At 40.9% G+C, this 19,144-nt stretch overlaps 1 protein-coding gene across 7 annotated transcripts in view; it reads right to left on the bottom strand.

The window, feature by feature from the left end:
* The window catches only part of LACC1 (laccase domain containing 1), a 171,234-nt gene that overhangs the window by 71,376 nt on the left and 80,714 nt on the right, over positions 1–19,144 (bottom strand). The window contains exon 12 of one of the 7 annotated variants that reach the window (XR_008512642.2): positions 4,038–4,348. The exons of the other annotated variants lie outside the window; for them this stretch is intronic. The gene's annotated coding sequence lies outside the window, so the exon portion shown is untranslated. Of the gene's footprint in view, positions 1–4,037; positions 4,349–19,144 lie in introns of those variants that run through there. 7 annotated transcript variants of the gene reach the window in all.

Here is a 19,144-nt window from a genome sequence, read left to right as displayed (position 1 = left end):
GCGATCAGGAGAAATGTGTGGGGAAATAATACTCTTTTTTACTTCAACCTCAGTGAATAATGTTTCTTCACACTGCAAATGTGGGTTAACATGCCAGTATTTATCTGCTAGACCCTGTGAAATTGTCTCCCACCCACTCGCTATTCCTGGGTTTCAGATTCTCATTTCCACAAAAATCTGCAGGTTAAACTGTTTGTGATATCTTAAATCTCAATGGCTTGTTGAAACATTGATACTTGGTAAACATGTATTGGTGGAGGACTTCAAGTTTTTTCCACTTCAAATCCAAGTGAGATTTAAAAAAAAAAAAACTAATCCCCATTGTTTATTGTCAGAAAATCATTGGCCATTTATTAAAGAAGCTAGTGCAAGAAAATGACATTTGCTCTACTCCGATGTCAACCAATGGAAGCAAAGTCCACTATTTGACCCCTGGGTGTCCTGTTATGTAACAAAGATTTCTGGTGCCTTTCTTTAGGAAGGTGAACATATCTACCAGCAGAATGTAGGTATTAAATCTAGTGGTCCTTTGATAGTAAGAATCACCCAGGTGTTTGTTAAATATATAGATTACCAGTGTTCTTCAATGACATTTCCCATTCAAATAGTGTGTATCTAGAGCCCCAGGCACCTAAATTTTTAACAAGCTCTTTAGATGAAGCTAAGTAACTTGCTTAGTATCACATTGCTGGCTAGAAGTCAAACTGGGGCTAGATCCAGGTTTTTTGACTTTTAGACCAACAGTATGGACAATTCTGTGCTGTACCAATTTTATCGTGGAAAAATAGCAAAGCTGTCAGGCAAAGAAATACAGGATGGTATACCTTTAAGGCAGCTATATTTACATGAAGCTTAGGTGGCAGTGGAACTTGAGAGTGTTACTGAGCCACCACTTAAGGTTCTAGTTTTGAAGAACATATGCTATCCTTCTAATTTTAGTAACTATTTTTAACTTTATAAGTTTGTGATAAAACTAGGCTATCCCCTTATACAAATCCCCCAAGTGCAATGGTCAGGATTTCACAGTCCCGTCATCACAAAATGTTCAGAAATCCAGCCTATTCTACTTCAAATCTCCATTTCTTCTTTGTCCCACTTTCTAGGTTCTCTGAGAGTTCATAGGTATCTCAAAGGAAGGAGTCTAGTTTACTGTATGCCAGTAAGGAAAACATATCCATGCCCCCGCCCTCGTAGTATCTACAAATCTGGGACAGAGTCTTGTTTTCATCACAGTGACAATTCAAGGGTGATCTGAGCCATTTCCTCAGTGTTACCCACAGTAAAAGAGGCTCCCAACCCTTCTGGCTATGGCTTTTTGGGTTGAAGTCCATGTGATTTCCTCAGCCAGACCCTGGACTGTCCCAGGATGGTTGTAGGCAGCATCTGTATGGAGCCGGGTAGGAGAGATGGACTCTACGACATCCCACAATGAAATATATTTTCAGGTCAGCTCAGAAATAGAAGTGTTTTTATAAATTTCTTTTCAAACCTCAGTTTTAGTTCTAGCTTCTTGCAATAAAATTCCCTACTTCTAGGACTTCTAGTCAGTATCAATTTCATATAAGAAGTCTCAGCCTATTTCTTATATGTATATTCTATTCTTCATCTGAACTTGGGATGCTCCCAAACGATGCCCAAATTTGGTACAGTTAAATGAATTCAAGCAGGAGGAATTCTCAAAAAAATCATTTTACCCAAAATAACATTAAGCCTCATATTGGAAGGTCACCAGCAAAGACTATCAAAAAAACAGAATTTTAAAATTCATAGTTAGGACCTACATGATATGCTTTAGCAGCACCAAAATTTATTCCTGAAGCTAAACTATTATTTTGTGTGACTGTTCTGCAACCAGTCATGAACTTCTTGGGGACAGAGACTGTTTGTTATTCATTATGTGTCCTCAGCACTTAACCCACTGACAGGCATATAGTGAAATTTTAACACATGTATACCAAAAAAATAGATTGCGAAAAGTTGTCCTTTCTGAATTGTGCTGGATGCAAGTTCAGAGAAAGCAAAGGCAAAAGCCAAAAGCACACACTATTGCAGACTTTTGAAAGTAATGGGTTGGCCAGGCGGGGTGGCTCACACCTGTAATCCTAGCACTTTGGGAGACCAAGGCGGGTGGATTGCCTGAGCTCAGGAGTTCGAGACCAGCCTGGGCAATATGGTGAAACCCCATCTCTACTAAAATACAAAAAAATTAGCTGGGCATGGTGGTGGGCGCCTGTAATCCCAACTACTCGGGAGGCTGAGACAGGAGAATCACTTGATACCAGGAAGCGGAAATTGCAGTGAGCTGAGATCGCACCACTGCACTCCAGCCTGGGTGACAGAGCAAGACTCCATCTCAAAAACAAAAAGAAAAAAAAGAAAGTAATGGGTTAAAAGACTACAAGCATGTATGTGTTGTAATGGACCTAGAATGTCCTGAAATATATTAAGATTTGGGCCCTGGTGGTAGGGCCGGGGGAGCTGAGAGAAGCACTCTGCAGAAAGAATCTTCTTGTCCTTTGTTAACTATAAATTCCTCAGCTCTCCGGGGAAGTAGCCCTCCTTTGGTGGAACTCCCTGGAACATAGGGTTCACTTGAGGGGCATTTACCAGTCAGCCCATATTCTCTGGGGAAGAACAGCAGGCAAAGTAATGCTGAGCTGATGGGCCTCTTAGGCCTGAGGAATTCAGGGATGACTACCTAGGTGGCTCAATGGCAGCAGAAGCTGTGGGAAATGGACAAATGGACAACATTGGTGTGAGTTTTTAAGCAATACCCAACTTACCTTTCTTGGTGACATTTTACAACATGCGGCTTTTTTGCTTGATTTACAGCCACATCCAAATCACTGCTGAAGCAGCTCTTCTGCTTCCTACTCCTAAATGCTAAATACCTTGGCAAGTTTGGCACATTCTTTACCGATATTGCTCATAGATCTTTTCACTAGAGACTTTGACATTTCTTAAGTAATGCCTGAGACGACAAATTAGCTTGGAGTCAATCTTCCCGTCTATTTTTATGCAAAGTTTGTTTCCATTTGACTATAAATAGAAAAAAAAATGGGGAAAAAAGATAACTAGGAAAATTGATTTTTAAAATTCTCACATTAAACCAGGTTATAAATGGATGGAAAACTGGGCTTGAAGGTTGACATTGAGCAGGTTACTTAGTCTCTTGCTGTCTCAGTTGTATCATCTGTCAAAGAGTAAGATTGGATTCAATAATTAAATTGTCATTTTAGGATTGGCACAAGAAAAATGAAATTTCCTAGCAGCCTTAAATTTTTTAAAATAAATTTTCTATTAAATTTTAACATATATATAAAGAAAAGTGGCATATTGGCCAGGCACGGTGGCTCACACCTGTAATCCAAGCACTTTGGGAGGCTGAGGTGGGCAGATCACCTGAAGTCGGGAGTTTGAGACCAGCCTGACCAACACGGAGAAACACCGTCTCTATTAAAAATACAAAATTAGCCGAGGGTGGTGGCACATTCCTGCAATCCCAGCTACTTGGGAGGCTGAGGCAGGAGAATTGCTTGAACCTGGGAGGTGAAGATTACAGTGAGCTGAGATCGTGCCATTGCACTCCAGCCTGGGCAACAAGAGTGAAACTCCATCTCAAAAAAAAAAAAACGAAAGAAAAATGGCATATTATGATGATCTTGCTTAATGAATTATCACAAAAAGAACTCAACCATCTAAACACAACCTTGATGAAGAAATCAAGTATTACTAGCATCTCAAGCCTCTCTCATGGCCCAGCGAGTCCCCACCCTGCTCAGCCTTTTCCAAACATAAACACTCATCATTACTTCTAAAATCACAAATTAGTTTGCTTTTGAACTTTATAAAAATGAAATTATACCACATGTTTTTTAACGTCTGTAAGACATATATTGGTCTATAATTTGGCACTAATCAAAATTCAGATTTATCAACATAGGTGACCAAGGTTTTGGGCCTTCATGCCTAAGCCTTTATGTCATTCAGAATTACTCCATATGTGGGGAGGGAAGTGACTGTATGTATTTTGAGCTGAGAGATATTTAATGTACATAATTAGAGTTTCACATAACCATTGAAAGAGCTGGGGAGGCAAAGGTCAAAAAGGCCACTTTAGGAGACCTGGTGGTATAGTGATCATAGAGAAGCCACCACTGATGACATCGGCTGCCTGTCCACAGGAACCCGGAGCCAAAGGAAGCCCTCAGTGAAGATCCCAGCTCCCCAGCCAAACTGTTGCAAGAAAAAAACACCTTCTCCTTCTCTTCCACCTTTCAAATCTCATGTGAATTCTTCCTACTGGCAGCTTTAACCCAGAATCCGATTCAGGAAAACGTTCTGTGACCTAGGGAAGAAGAACACTGAGAAGGGCAATGAAGACACGGAGCTAAAAGCAGATAATGTGGCCAACACTTAGTTATAAACTAGCTGGTGGAAGCAAATTGACCTCTCTGCATTTCTAATCTTCTAGTCTCTCCTAAGTCTTCAGATCCATTTCCAATACAAATCCTATAGTGCCCTCCTTAGGGATACTTAAAAGCCTGCTTCTATTTTACTTCTTTCAAAACCAGTGAGTGACTTAGAAGGTCTTCTCTTTTATTGCAGATGCGTAGAGCAGCTTCTGAAGATCAGCAGGCCTGTGCAGCATCATCTGAGGGTCCCCAGAATTAAAGCAACATGAAACTCTTCATACTGAGCGTGGCCACTTCCCACTGACCATGACTCACAAATGGTGAGGCCACCTGACAGCGTTGAAGATAATTACTATTCATCATCTTCTGCTAATAGAAACTATTTTCTCCCCTAATCTAGGTTTCCAAGTTTAGAAGCTGCCCTGTCCTCATAAAAGAATTACCAGGAAGGTAGGAGGTTTGTTTGTTTGCTTTTCTGTGCATCTAAATACCCTGACAATCTAATCTCTGGAGAGTCTCAGTAACCAGGCAACACAAGTCATGCTCCAATTGTGCGCTCCTCAATCCACTTTTCCTGTGCTATTCCAGTTCAAAGTAAGAATACCAAAGCCAGAACTGCAGAAGATAAATGTGGATCTTTATTACTACAAGCAGATAACAGGGGCTGCCCCCTCTTCTTGTTGCTGAGTAGAAATTCTGAGGCAAGTGCTTTTTAAAAGACTAGAACAGCACATTTTACCTAAGAATAAGATTAAAGCTAGTAACCTGTTTTTCTTACAAAAAAAGAAAATGGAAGGAGATAGCTTTTGTCTGGTGACAGTTTATTTTAACCCAGATGCTTCTTCCATTTGTAATTTGGCCTTTATTTGTGTTTTCAGAAACATCACCAATTCAGAGGGGTTTCTTGGGTGAGGACTTAATGGACAAGGTTAAACACAGCTGTTCTGGTGCCTGAAATCCTTAAGAGTCTAGCAGGACCGGAGCAAGTAAAATAAACTCAGAAAGAGACAAAACGAGTATAAATGAGCATGGAGTCAACAGGCCTCCTGGGCCAAGGTCAGAGGCAACCCGGGGACATGGATTAACAGCGGAAGAACACTGCCTATATAGTACATTTGCTATGAGACAGCACAGAATTGGACATTCTGGCCTTTAATCATCAGGCTATCACAAGGAAAAGTGGTCCAGATTTAGTACTGTGTCAGCACTTTTTATAATAAATGCTTCATTTACTAGGAATTTAGCTATCGAGTTGCAGATGATAAAAATGACACTCAAATGCAAGGTCAAACCGCAAGCATTTATAATTCCTGTCTATTAGCTAAAATACACAGTCCTAATTATCCAGATGAAAGGGGTAATTGTTTTCCCAAACAGTGCCTCAATCTCCAGTGATTTACAAAGCACTTTTACACACATCATCTCATCACAGTGGTGTGTATGCCCTTGTTACACAGATGGATTGAACTGGAAATTGTTTCATTTGCCAGTTTTAAGTATCTTCCTTTTCCCTGTGGGTGGTTTCTGTAAGGCCTGATGGACATATTATCATCTGGATCTTCCAGGCAATGACACCTCTAAAGAGGCCGACAAACTAGAACTATCAGTTCTAACACCTTAGGCAAGAATCCCTCAATCTCTCTGGGTTTCAGCTTCTTCATATATATACCGTAGATATGTTGTCAAAATTGTGCTATTCTTCACCAACTAATAAGAAGTGATAAGAATGAGATTTTTGTGGATATGAGACTTTAATACACAGTGAGAGGAATATAAATCAGCATGACTTTTTGCTGGTGTTATGTATGTAATAAAATTTAAAACGTACGTACCATTTCATGCAGAAAATTTATATCCAAGAATCTATCCCAATGAGGTAGTTACATAAATATGCAAGTATACACAAGACGTTCATCACAATTAGAAACAACCAAAACATCCACCAACATGAGACTAGTTCAAAAAGATACGAGGTATTCATACAAGAGACTCTATGCATCCACTGAAAAGAATCATGTAATTCATATTCGTTGACTCAAATAGAAGCTCCATCACATATTTTCAAGACAAAAGGAATTATAAAGCAGTATGGTTGATACAATCCCATTTATGTGCAAATCAGATAAATTCCAGATTTCACTGTGGTTCAATTCAGCCCAGTGTCACATTCGCAGAAACAACCCAGCAACAAAAAGGCATTACAGAGTAATTTCAGCCTTGGCTCTCCATTTTCAGAAAACATTAAAGAACCTACAATTCCTAACCCACAGCACCACATCTTAAAATAGCCTCTGTATCCCACCTTTTTCATCTTGTTCTCTAATTCTCACACTGTAATAGCTCCTGAAGGCTTTCTCCTCCCCAATATGCTTTTCTACTCCCAACCAAAGATATCACAATGATACCCAAACAGAACAGCCACTTCTCTTTTGTCCCTCTTCCTTCTTCCTTTGTTTTTTTTCTTCAGTGATCACCACACTCCGAAAAATAAGGTGGAGAAAGAAGAAAATGCTAAGTGGACAAAATTTCCTTTCCAGAGAGCAGGAGAAAAAGAGATTGACTATGCATATACTACAATGTCTTAATCTTGTAGCAAGCGCAAACTTATTTAAGTGATATCTACTGCATATATGCCTAGAAGTGTCTGCAAGGATGTTGACAAAATTCTTAACAATAATTATCTCAGTTGGGATTTCCCTGTGAACTTTGCTTTTAATTTTATATCTCTCCTTATACCTCTTTGAGTTATTCATGATGAACATGTTTTGTTTGTAATCAAAACCACGAAATAAACTCATGTCAACATGTAAAAAAAGAGGTTGTAATGATGCTCACAAGAAACAATAGACATGAAAAAATACACAATTTAAGTACAAAGTATAAGCATTTTAAATAAATACGATTGGACTGTCTCTTCCAGTTTCCAACATTAATAAGCTCCATTATTTTGGAATTATTTTAATTGCTCCTACGTGTTAGAGTTGGTTAATTTCTGAACAACAGTCAAATACTCCCCTGTGTTGCTTAACTTGTTGTTCTATTATCAATCAGCCCTGTTTAATTTGTGAGTCCACTGGGTTATGACTTGTACAGCATTTAATGATTTGCAAAATAATGTTAAGTATTTTAAACTCATTGCAATCATTTTTATTCATGTGCTCTGGAAGCCATCATTTTGAGGGGGTCTCTTTGGAGAAGAAGGAGTTGGTGTATGTACATTTGTATACATTTCAATTTTTCCACATCCACACATCCTGGTACCTCTTTCTAAATATATGGCACTTATTTATTTTTAAGATTCACGAGCCAGACAAATTTTTATCAAAATCAAGATACTTGCCCATGCAGTTCCCAACATTCTGACTCGTGAATCTCCTCTTAGCTGGGGAAATTCTGAAAAGAAGTTTACAACACATCGCCGTGGGGCCCAGTCACACAGCTGTTAATAACGACTACCAGGCGGCGAGTCTCTTTGTTCCTGAGAAGTGAGCTTGTCAGTCAGACTCCCCACCCAGAAATGCCAAATGGCACCCTTGCTTATGGCTGGAAATTCCATCCTGGGAGTTTCAGAAAGCAGAATTTTTCCCTTAACTACTATATTTACACTTCAACATTTCTTCAACATTATAACTAAATACCTGAATCAGTTCTAGTCATGGACAACTTATTGCAAGTCTCTTTGTGAGGAGAAAAGAAGAAATAACCGCTGTTCAAAAATCCTAAAAGACCCTGAAAAATTGGAAAAAGTGATTGGAATCAGGCTTTAGCAGGCTGGCTATAGAACAGAACCTTCAGAGCGGGGAAAGTACCCAAAGTAAGTGGAAAATGGCTATTTGGCCCCACAAAATGTAGGTGTCAGGAAGGGACTATACACTTCAGTGATATTCTATAAATATTAAGTGACATTTTAATACATTCAGCAGGGTGTATCTATTGGCTTTCTTTTTATTCTGGAGAAGCTTATCTTTTTGTCCTTCAAAGAGTCGCTTGAGTATCCCTTAGTAATGTGAATAAGGGCGAGTAAGCCCCATTGAACTAGAACTATAATCTGATGGGACCCCTTTACCTCCCATTTTTTAGTGTGACCTGGGAAATATTGCTTCACTTTCTAGTAGGAAGTAGATCAACCTGCCCAGAAACCTAGGCCCTTCTACTCCTGAAGGAGGAGCTTGATGGGGTTATCACCTCCTGAGGGAAGCCTCGTCAGACTTCCCTCACTAGACGATTCTTCTTTTATGTAATTTTACCTTGTAGCACTCCATCATTGCCTCATCACAGTTTTGGCTTTGCATTTACGTTGTTATTCTTCATTTAGTATTTCAATCCTACCCTAGGCTTTAAGCAACATTACAGCAGGCCTAAGGTTCTCTTTGTTTACTATTATATTCCTAATGCCTCACACAGTGTCTGACTCACATTAGCACTCAAAAAGTCCAGTACCTGTTGAACAAATAAATGCATGAGTTGAGAAGTTCTTTTTAGAATAATACCAATCAAGCTCCCAGGGACAGAGAGCATAAATGTTCAAATTACAGGTATCACCAAGGTAGAAAGACCTAAAGCCAGTAGACAGGCCCTGGATTTGAATTAGAAACAGAAAATGAGGTGGTTGTTTAATTTCTACGATGTGGAAGACACTAGAACTGGTCCTGACCCATTGTTTCTGGGAAGGCCTGTGCTAGCACCTGGCTGGGTATATAATGAAAAAACAAAACAAAACAAAACCCATGTCTATGGATGATAACAAGGGCCTCAGACTTTATTATGGTCTAAAGTGATCTTAACTGAGCAATGGACAGGAAGTGACCTTCCTTTTAAGGATGGCTCCAGTCAGGAAAAGACTCTGTCAAAGCAAAAGGTTTCACCCAGTCCCATTTCCATGTTCCTGGACAGCATGCAGTGTTTAGCAACAAGAGCAGGCAGAGTCAAATCAATACACAAATGATGCTTCACCTCCCTGCCTGCCTCTTCTGCTGGAGGGATCTAACAAGTCACCTTACTCCATGTGAGGTGCTTCACATCTAGTGGGTGGTACCCCATGGACTCTCACCTACCTTCCATTCATTTTCACCTGAACCTACCCTATAGGAGATAGCACCTATGGAAGTCACCACATGAAGGAATTGACATCTTTATAACTCAAAGGTCAGTTGGTTTGAAGCCAGTGCCACCAAGTATAAGGCAGGCCACCCTCAAATGACAATTTGTAGCCTATATCCTGACACCATTAACTATTCTTGGAACAGAGAACTTCCATCTCTGTATTTCCAGCAAGCCCAACCTCTGCTAGGAGCTTTTTTCCCTTCACCACCATTGTCCACCCACATGACTCAAAGCAAGACTGAATTTATCCCTTGCCAACACTTAATTGATGCCAGGATACAAGAGGGCAATGACATTAGAGCTGAAAGAAGGAGAGACTGAGTGTCTGGACTGTCTGTTTTTATAGCCACTTAGGGACTTGTGTACCACACCCTAGGAACTTCCAGTGCAAGTTATTCCCACCCAAAACTAGGTAGAGAAGCAGTCTTGTTATATAAAGACCAAATGATAATATATCATTAAGCTCAGTCTGCCTCTTACCAGTGTAACCTAGTTCTCAATCTTATCTGTTATCATCCAAAAATATAGATTGAATCTCATCACCGTTTGGTTAAAATTCTCCATGTAATTCTCATTACCTACAGCAGGGGTCCCCAACCCCCGGATGGTGGACTCATACCAGTCCCTGACCTATTAGGAAACAGGCCTCACAGCAGGAGGTAAATGGTGGGCCGGTGAGCATCACCACTTGTGCTTTCCCTCCTGTCAGAGCAGTGGCGGCATTAGATTCTCATAGGAGCATGAGCCCTATTGTGAACTGCGCATGTGAGGGATCTAGGTTGCATGGTCCTTATGGGAATCTAACTAATCCCTGATGATCTGAGGTGGAACAGTTTCATCCTGAAACTTCCCCCCTACTCCCTCATGCCCCAACCCCTGCTTCATACATCCTTGAATTTGTACTAACTTCACAAGTTTAAAATTTCTTCTTAGATATTTTAAGTATAAAATAATATGTACTCAAAAATTCAAGCAGTATAAACAGTACAAAGAAAAAATATTATGTTCCCCTATTCTATCTCCACATCGGAGGTAAACTGTTAATGTTTGGTATGTGGCCCTTCAGATCTTCTTCTGTATATAAACTTGTATGTATTGGAGTTTCATCATAACTTGGCAAACCAACTAATGTAAACATGTAAAAAACACGTAGAAACAGATGAAAGAACATATTAATACAAAGAGAAAGCAATATATGTCTTCCTCAGTAAACTATGTGCTTCTTTAATAAAAGAAGCATGCCTTGCTTCTTGGTAAATCCCCAGGGCCTATTAAAATTACAGTATAGGTGCTCATTAAATGTTATATAAACAAAAAAAGGAAAGAAAAACATTCCGTTAGTAAAGATCGATCTTTTCTTAGTTTTAATGTGCACCTGAAAAATATGCATTTTATGTGCCCATTGAAACAGGGGACATTTGTCAAGCATCTGCTGAATGCTAGACATTGTGGCTTCTATGGCCATGAATGGGCGCAGGTAGATACATAATGATGACAAATAGAGGTAAGGGCCACAAGAGCATCAAAAAGAAATTCCCACAGGCAATCAGAGGTAGCCAGAGAACATTTCTAGAGAGCAATGTAAGCTTAGTATCAGTGACCTGCCAGTCAACTTTGAGGTGGGGGTACAGACGAGACTTGATTAGTAGTACATAGTGATTTTCATGGCCAATTTCAGGTAATCAATATAGTTAAGAATCAGTTCTCTTAAGCCAATACAAGCCTTCTCCAGCACACCATTGAATCAGGGGATGCCAGCCAGCATTTTGGAAACCCCCTTTCTCCTTCTGTCACCATGACCTTCCAGTGCCACATCATTTCAGCTACTGCATCATTTCCCCTCCCATGCACTCTGCAAGTGAAACAAGGTGTTCTTTGGGATGTCTGGGCAAATGGAGACTGGGAGCAGTAGAAAATTACTTCTAGACCTGATTCAGCTTATGGAAAACAGCCCTCTCCAGGGGCATATGCTTTATGTCTATCTTACTGGCCCTCAAGGTGTCCATTCCCCCCTCTTTTCCCTTTTACATGGCTTGAGCTGATGAGTTCCTTCCAACCCAGTTTTGTTGAATGAGCCAGAAATCTCTCAGAAAGACAAGGAAAGCCAGTGGCAATTGCATATTGTAAGTAGAGTTCGACTCTAACCAAGTTCACATCCCCTGAGACTTCAACCTGTGTATTTAGATATCAGATTTACAGTGGAATACATGGCCTGGAGTCTGAGAGATGAGTCAGAGTGTATTTTAAGAGGTATTGGACACATCTTAAGATTATATTTTTCTTTGAAGCCAGGAACAAAATGTACCAGCTATGCCATGAGAAGTTATCATTTCAAGATCCTGTTTTGAGAAATCATATAGTATAAGTTTCTAGAAGACAGACTTTACAAGAATTAGTCCATATGAGTCCAAAATGTTTTCAGTAGGATTATTTGGGTTTGAGCTCTGCTGTTTATCACAAATCTTGAAAAATATTTCAAACAACCAACAAAAAAACTCATATCCACCTCTTTGGGAGTCCGAAATGTGTTTTTCCAAGTAGGGCATCAACCTACAATATTCTCATTCCTCAGACTCAGACTTGCAAACGAGTGTGAGATTCTAATTTTACACTCAAAATAAACCATGAAAACTAGTAAGTCAAAAGAGATCCCTTGGAGAATTAAATCATGCCTTCGAGGATAAAAACAAAGGGTGGGGAATTGTGGAGACAAAATTTAATCCAACCCAGTTAAAGTCAATGAAACAATATTTTTTGTTGTTTAAATTAAGAATATCAATGCACTATCCCTGAAAATTAGCAGTACATTTATTCTACTTTTTCTCTGGAAGATTTCAGACATAGGGAATTATTAAAGTAATTACTGACATGGAAAAGAAAGCAATGTTTTAAGATGAAGTATAATGCATCAAAAACCAAAGGCTGAAGCAGGAAAGAACTCAGCACAAGAAACAGACCCAAGCAACAGATGAAGGCTGGGCTGGATAACCTTTCACACAACATTCCCAGCCAGGGCCAGCTTCATGAACATGCCACCTGTGCAGTCTTACAGGGCCTCATGCTCACAAGGGCCCTGTAATGCTCTGTGGTTGTCGTTTTGAAATTCTCCATTTTATCTTGGAATTTGTGTTTTTTAAATGAAGTCTAATTAGGCAATGGAGCATGTGCTGGTTTCTTGGAGCCTTAGTCCACAGGAGGGCCTATCTCCTGCCACTTCCCTGGGGAGGATTCTCAGCTGCCTGCTCTTCCACTCCCTGGTGCCTAAAGCCATGCCCAGCCTCCCCTTCCTGACCCTTCCCAGACATGGCTGCTGCCCTCTGGTCCCTGCTAAAGCCTGGGCACAGGAAGGGTCTGAGTAGAACTAGTGCGTCTGGGCCAGGATGTGGTAGTGGCTAATCCCACCCTAGGCTGGCAGCATCACCGTGCATTAAGAACATGACTTGCATCTTATATTTCATAGGATGAACTGCGTGTGTAGGATATACCAACCTCAGTAATTTCCAGAAAGGGTCCTTGGCAGTCTCTTTCTTTCACTCAATCAGTATCTATTATGTGCTGAACATAATGCTAAGCCACTTAGCATACATTCTGAAAGGGAGCTTAGGGTCTGATAGAAGAAAATGGAGAAGGAGAGGGAGAAATAATGTCAACACAGTGTTATAGTTGAGGAATAGGAAAGATACAGTGCTGTCTCAGAGAAGAAAGTGATCCACCCTAGGGACTTAAGAACAGGGTCAGAGAATGAACCTTGGTGGTGAAGGATAAGTGGTAGTTTGCCAGGCATGGGCATGGTGGTGGTGGAGTGGGGACAACTCAGGCAGAGAGGCCAGTAAGCACAAAGACGTGTCAGGAAAATCAAAAACACTGTTCAGAGAACTTTCTAGGAACATGCACTATTTTTCATAATGACTGAGAAGAGACAAAAAAAGGAAGGGAAGGGAAGGAGGGAGGAAAGAGAGGGAGAGGGAGGGAGAAAGAGACAAGGAGAGAGAGAGAAAGAAAGAGAAAGAAAGAAAGAGAGGGAGGGAGGGAGAGGTAGGGAGGGAGGAAGGAAGGAAGGAAGAAAAGAAGGAGGGAGGGAGGGAGGAAGGAAAGAAGAAGAGGGAAGGAGGGAGGGAGGGAGACAGGGAGGGAAAGGAGGGGGAGGGAGGGAAGGGAGGGGGAGGGGAAGAGAGGGAGGAAGGAAGGAAGAAGAGAAAGAAAGGAAAGAGAGAGGGAGAGGGAGGGAGAAAGGGATGAAGGAAGGAAGGACGGAGGGAAGGGAGGAAGGAAGGGAGGGAGGGAAAGAGAGAGAGGGAGGGAGGAATGGAGGGAGGAAGGAAGGAAGGAAGGGAAGAAGAGAAAGAAAGAGAAGGAAAGAAAGAAAGAGAGAGAGAGGGAAGGGAGGGGGAGGGAGGGAGAAAAGAAGGAAGGGAAGGGAAGGGAGAGAAAGAGAGAGAGGGAAGAAGGGAGGAAGGAAGGAAGAAAAGAGAAAGAAAGAGAGAGAGAAAGAAAGGAAGGAAGAGAGAGAGAAAGAGAGAGGGAGGGAGGAAGGAAGGGAGGGAGGGAAGGAGGAAAAAAGAGAAATAAGAAGGGAGAGAAAGGGGAAGGAGGGAAAAAAAGGAAGGAAAGGATACAAAAGGAATCAGGGTTGCTACTGGTCTGGAGTTTGAGTGTAGAATTAGGATCCAAGAGACAATCAGAAGCTATATTTTAAAATGGAAAGCTAGTGTACAGATTTTGGGAGAAGCTGGATGGAAAACTTCACTTTTACAAAGTGAAGTTACAAATGCTTAAGGCTCTCCAGAATCCATCTGAGGTCTTCAGGATAAAATCTAAACTCCTTTGGTGAGGTGCGTATCTGTTTTTGGTTTGTTTTGCCTTCAGTTTATTTGGGGTTGTTTGTTGTTTTGCTGTTCTAGCTTCTTCTCCTCCTCCCTAACTTTTTGAAAAGTTGCCATTCCCCATTGTGCATAGGTTTGGTGGGGTAAAGTCCAAGAATGAAACTGTTACTGTACTATATTTTCTAGTTCCAATTTCTTGGCATTTTAGAGCTCTCTTGGTTTCTGATCAGCCAAGCCCTTGTTCTCAAGCCTATGATCAGACAAATGAGAAGCATGATGTTCTACTAATAACCTTTTATGGACAGATAAACCCAGTCCATTTCAGTGGCTTCCAGTCATTTTGACCATGTGTATTAATTTTCAATTGCTGCCATAACAAATTATGCCACATGCTTGGCAGCTTAAACAATACTTATCTTCACAGTTCTGAAGGTTGGACATCCAACACAGGTCTCACCGGGCTAATATCAAGGTGTTGGCAGGACTGTTTTTTTCTGGAGACTGGAGCGGGGAGAATCCATTTCTCTGCCTTTTCCAGGTTCTAGAGGCTGCCATTGTTCCTCAGCTCATGGCCCCCTTCCTCTATCTTCAAAGCCAGCATTGGTGGGCTGAGTCCTTCTCACCCTGCTGCCTCTCTAGTTCTCTGTAGTTTTAATAAAGGTTTTGCTCTTTATGCAAATTATAAAGATTCCAGATTATACCCACCTGGAAAATCCAGGATCATTTCCTTCTCTCAAGGTCTTAGATACATCTGCAAAGCTCTTTTAGCAATTTAAGGTAATATATTTGCAGATTTCTAGGTTTAAGGCTAGGACATCTTTGGAAGCCAGATCGTCCACTACATGAAGTGATCGAGCTTTGCATCATGATTGTAGGATGGTGATGTAGGACAACTCTGAATCATGCTATCCACTGATGTGATGCCCTGAGAAGAGCAGAGCATCGTGTCTTCAGCATTGCGGCTGAGGATGCATGGCCTGGGTCTGGGCATGGGGGTCTGGACAGACCCAGGCCTAGAGGGAAATTATACAGAATTAAAGACAAAGTACAGAAGTTAACACATCAAGGCCATGGAAGATGGGGAAAGAATGAGGAGCTCTTTTGGATAGAAAGTAACTGAAGAGATGACAACTAGATGCAGTACCTGATTCTGGAGTGTGGCCTGGGTTCAGAAAGGGAAAAGAGACATTACGGAGACTGCTGAGGAAACTTAAATGGGGTCTGTAGATTGGAGGGTAGTGTAAGATCAATGTTAATTTCTCAATTGGGAAGGTTGACTGGTAGAAATGTAGGAAGTGTCCTTGTGTGGGGGTGGGGGGAAAGTACACAAAGGAGGATGTAAAGATGATGGGGCACTGTGTTTGCACGTTTTTGTCAAAAATGATTCAGAAAAATACTAATGGTGATGGAGATTATACACACACACACACACACACACACACAGAGAGAGAGAAAGAGAGAAATGGAGAGGATGAAGAAGTAAATGTGGTAAAATGTGAATATAGGGAAATCTGCATGAAAGGGATATGGTGTTCTTTAAATTTGAAATTATTTCAAACTGAATTATAAAAAATGATGTATAAGGTTTATGTTTATTGAAATAGAAATATGTCTGTGATTTAATTATGTAGAGTATTCCATATATTTATATGTTAAAAGAACTAATGGCCAGAGAATTATAGGTAATTATTAACATTTTCCTTTTACTTCTTGAATTACTAGAGATTTTTATGAGCTTTTAAAAATTTTCCTAATCAAAGGAAAAATTTCCTAATCAAAGGAAAAAATAAAATATATTTCCATTTTGAAGTCAATCTTTTAAAAACTTCACAATTACAACTTCTTATTTGCAAAGCTTTTCAAGTCTCTTTGTTTTCACAAATGGCAGGAGTGAAATTACAGTATGCCTACAAATAAACACATGCATATAAGCAACTCATACTTAGGAAAGACACAGACACATAGACGTGAAATCATCACTTTTTCTAAAGTATACATTTCGATAAGTTCTAAGCAGTGACCTAAAGTTGTCATTAAATGCCCTCAATTACCTAATTATAAGTACTCAATTACATTAATAGTCCTAAATCTTGTAAGCCAGCAGCTCAGAAAATTAAAATTAAATAGAGTGACATTTATATAATACTTTACAGTTAATAAGATTATTTCATTAAATCTTCAGAATCTTGTATTATTATTACACAAAAATCCATTTGTGCCCCAGCCCAGACCTCTCTGCGTCATGACACAGGAGCCAGCAAAGGCCTTTTCTCTTTGATGTGGGTCATGAGCGTATAGGAGCAATCAAACAAAACAAGAGTGGGAACGGCAGGAATGTAATTAGACACTGTTTCTTTGAGACAGGGTCCTGCTCTGCCACCTAGGCTAGAGTGCAGTGGTGCAATCACAGATCACTACAGCCTTGAACTCCTGGGCTCAAATAATCCTCCTGCCTTAGCCTCCCAAGTAGCTGAGACCAAGATGTGTACTGCCACACCCAGTTAATTTTTTAAAGCTTTTGTGGAGATGGGGTCTCACTATGTTGCCCAGGCTGGTCTCAAGCAATCCTCCTGCCTCAGCGTCCCAAAGTGTTGAGATTATAGGCAGGAGCCTCTGCACTCAGCCAACTAGCTACTTTTTAAAGCTGGCTCTTGTAACTTCTCACCCTGAACCACTGATGCAGGCAGTCAGTTTGCAGTCATGATTAGGGCCTGGTCTGCTTTCCAAATCTACGTCAGTGAGAGAGCGGGGGCTCTGCTCAGAGAGCTGCAGGCATCAGTGTTCACCATCAAGCTCTTTATTCATTAATCCTAAGAAAGAGGCCTGAAACCTATGGATGTGGGGAAGTAAGATGTTACATAAAGAGAAGGGAACATAAATCTAAGCAAATGAATGATTAAAGCTATTTTTCCCAAATCAAAAATCATTCATAGATCAATACCTTCATTTATTGGGTAAAGGTCAACCTCATTAACAATGAAGCCCATGCCTTTGGAATTCTAGCTGTGGAAACTGGAGCTGTGCAGCTAGTGCCTAATTTTGCAGGTATCTCATCTGGTGAGTTACAGATCAGCACAGTTTGCAAAAGGAATTTTGTCTTTTGCATACCTTGCTTATCTCTCACTTTTGAGTGGCTTTTAGCAGATTACTCCCCACAGCTTCTCTGTTCACGATGTAATTTTTCAATTGTTGTGACAGATTTGCACCATTCTATTGGAATATAGTCTTCTTACTTCTTTGTTGGGAATCTGTGGTGTCACCAAAGGGGAAGGGAAGGGAGATTCCGCAACATTTGAAGATAGTGGTGAGGAAAGAAAAAGTTGTTTCCGGATTATACACTAGAGTCCAGCCCATTCACTAAACCAGTTCCCCCGGTTGTAACTTGGACGGAGATAGAGCTGGACGGGCGTGAAACTGCTCTTTGTCAGAAAGGCAGAAAGACAGACATGGAGGAAGGGAGGTGAATATTCAGGAAAGAGCAGGCAGGAGGCAAAAAGACCAAGCACCAGAGAGAAAAAAAGAGAGGCAACCAAGATTCCCGAGAGAGACATAAGGGAAGAAACACATTTATTCATGAGATTTAATAAGAAACTGTCTTCTAGGTACGCATGTGAAATCACCTTTTTTAAATCCCTCCTCTATTCCCCTATCAAAAATCCTCAACCAACACCAAGTTGTTTACTAATAGCCTTATGCAAATGGTTGTTTTTGAGAAGAAGACAGCAAACATAATAAACCAGGCTATATAATTTTTCATGGAAATTCAGTTCCTTCCCGTGCCAACAACAATAACAAAAAAGATTGGACAATAGTCTCATTCAAATATTGGTTTGAGAGAGTACTAAATTGTTGGCCTCCCTGAAAGTGTCCATCTGGCCCTGAGAATAGAGCTTTCCTAGGTTATCTGACATTGTTTATGTTGTTACATGGCCTCAGAGAATCATTGCAAAGGTTCTCCTGGCCCAATGCCGCACAGCCTAGAAAGGCCACAGTCAGCCTGCATGCTTCTATTTCACATGCAGACTGCAACGGACCACAGGGAGGAGCTGTAAGAGATGCACACCACTCTGTGCCACAGGCAGGAAGAGGACGCCTCCCCCACCACTGCCACTCCTGCCTCTCAGGCTTTTGTCATTTCCCCACATATACCCACATGGTCACTCTTCCCACCATGGGAACCCATCGTCATGTTGGGAAATGTTCCTACTATGGCCATTAGGAGGTTCTTCCTTCCCCATCTGTCTCCCTCTCACAGTTTCTTTCCTTCTTCCAGTGTAACTATAAATATTTCCAGACTCCAGAAGTCTGAAGAACCACTCGCCCTGCTTCTCAGGCTGGCATGATACTGTTGATGAATTTCTACTTTCCAGTTCCATTCTATGCCTTGCCTGGTATTCTGCCACTTCCCCACTTCCCCACTTCCCCTTTGTGATGGTTGTTACTTTGTGTGTAAATATGGCTGGGCCACGATGCCCAGATACTCAAACGTTCTTCTGAATATTCCTGAGAAGGTGTTTGGGATGAGATGAACATTTAAGTCAGTAGACTTTGAGTAAAGCAGAGTGCCCTCCATAATGTGAGTGGGCTTCATAGTTGAAGGCCTTAATAGATCAAAGGTGGACATCTTTCAGGGAGGTAGGATTCTGCCAGCAGATGGCCTTCAGACTCTAACTGCAGCTTTTACCTGAGTTTCCAGTCAGCTGGCCTATCCTGAAGATTTTGGATTTACCAGGCCTGCACAATCACATGACCTAACTCCCTAAAATAAATCTCTGTCTCTGTCTCTGTCTCTAAATATACACA

This window comes from Pongo abelii, chromosome 14, assembly GCF_028885655.2.
Source record: "Pongo abelii isolate AG06213 chromosome 14, NHGRI_mPonAbe1-v2.0_pri, whole genome shotgun sequence".
NCBI lineage: Eukaryota > Metazoa > Chordata > Mammalia > Primates > Hominidae > Pongo > Pongo abelii.
This window is presented reverse-complemented; position numbering and strand designations above follow the sequence as displayed.